The sequence below is a fragment of the Balaenoptera borealis genome (assembly GCF_965194805.1).
Source record: "Balaenoptera borealis genome assembly, chromosome: 8".
In the NCBI taxonomy this organism is placed as follows: Eukaryota; Metazoa; Chordata; class Mammalia; order Artiodactyla; family Balaenopteridae; genus Balaenoptera; species Balaenoptera borealis.
Window position 1 is genome coordinate 26,101,872 of NC_138865.1, and position 1,987 is coordinate 26,103,858.

Here is a 1,987-nt window from a genome sequence, read left to right on the forward strand (position 1 = left end):
AACCTGGAAGAAATGAACAAATTCTTAGAAATGCACCACCTGCCGAGACTGAACCAGGAAGAAATAGAAAATATGAACAGACCAATCACAGGCACTGAAATTGAAACTGTGATTAAAAATCTTCCAACAAACAAAAGCCCAGGACCAGATGGCTTCACAGGCAAATTTTATCAAACATTTAGAGAAGAGTTAACGCCTATCCTTCTCAAATTCTTCCAAAATATAGCATAGGGAGGAACACTCCCAAACTCATTCTACGAGACCACCATCACCCTGATACCAAAACCAGACAAAGATGTCACAAAGAAAGAAAACTACAGGCCAATATCAGTGATGAACATAGATGCAAAATCCTCAGCAAAATACTAGCAAACAGAATCCAACAGCACTTTAAAAGGATCATACACCATGATCAAGTGGGGTTTATTTCAGAAATGCAAGGATTCCTCAATATACGCAAATCAATCGACGTGATACACCATACTAACAAATTGAAGGAGAAAAACCATATGATCATCTCAATAGATGCAGAGAAAGCTTTTGACAAAATTCAACACCCATTTATGATAAAAACCCTGCAGGAAGTAGCCATAGAGGGAACTTTTCTCAACATAATAAAGGCCATATATGACAAACCCACAGCCAACATTGTCCTCAGTGGTGAAAAACTGAAACCATTTCCACTAAGATCAGGAACAAGACAAGTTTGCCCACTCTCACCACTATTATTCAACATAGCTTTGGAAGTTTTAGCCACAGCAATCAGAGAAGAAAAAGAAATCCAAATCAGAAAAGAAGAAGTAAAGCTGTCACTGTTTGCAGATGACATGATACTATACAGAGAGAATCCTAACGATGCTACCAGAAAACTACAAGAGCTAATCAATGAATTTGGTAAAGTAGCAGGATACAAAATTAATGCACAGTAATCTCTGGCATTCTTATACACTAGTGATGAAAAATCTGAAAGTGAAATTAAGAAAACACTCCCATTTACCACTGCAACAAAAAGAATAAAGTATCTAGGAATAAACCTACCTAAGGAGACAAAAGACCTGTATGCAGAAAATTATAAGACACTGCTGAAAGAAATTAAAGATGATACAAATAGATGGAGAGATATACCATGTTCTTGGATTGGAAGAATCAACATTGTGAAAATGACTCTACTACCCAAAGCAATCTACAGATTCAATGCAATCCCTATCAAACTACCACTGGCATTTTTCACAGAACTAGAACAAAAAATTTCACAATTTGTATGGAAACACAAAGGACCCTGAATAGCCAAAGCAATGTTGAGAACGAAAAACGGAGTTGGAGGAATCAGGCTCCCTGACTTCAGACTATACTACAAAGCTACAGTAATCAAGACAGTATGGTACTGGCACATAAATAGAAACATAGATCAATGGAACAGGATAGAAAGCCCAGAGATAAACCCACACACATATGGTCACCTTATCTTTGATAAAGGAGGCAAGCATATACAGTGGAGAAAAGACAGCCTCTTCAATAAGTGGTGCTGGAAAAACTGGACAGGTACATGTAAAACTATGAAATTCCAACACTCCCTAACAGCATACACAAAAATAAACTCAAAATGGATTAAAGACCTAAATGTAAGGCCAGACACTATCAAACTCTTAGAGGAAAACATAGGCAGAACACTCTATGACATAAACGACAACAAGATCCTTTTTGACCCAGCCCCTAGAGAAATGGAAATAAAAACAAAAATAAACAAATGGGACCTAATGAAAGTTAAAAGCTTTTGCACAGCAAAGGAAACCATAAACAAGACCAAAAGACAACCCTCAGAATGGGAGAAAATATTTGCAAATGAAGCAACTGACAAAGGATTCATCTCCAAAATTTACAAACAGCTCATGCAGCTCAATAACAAAAAAACAAACAACCCAATCCAAAAATGGGCAGAAAACCTAAATAGACATTTCTCCAAAGAAGATATACACATTGCCAACAG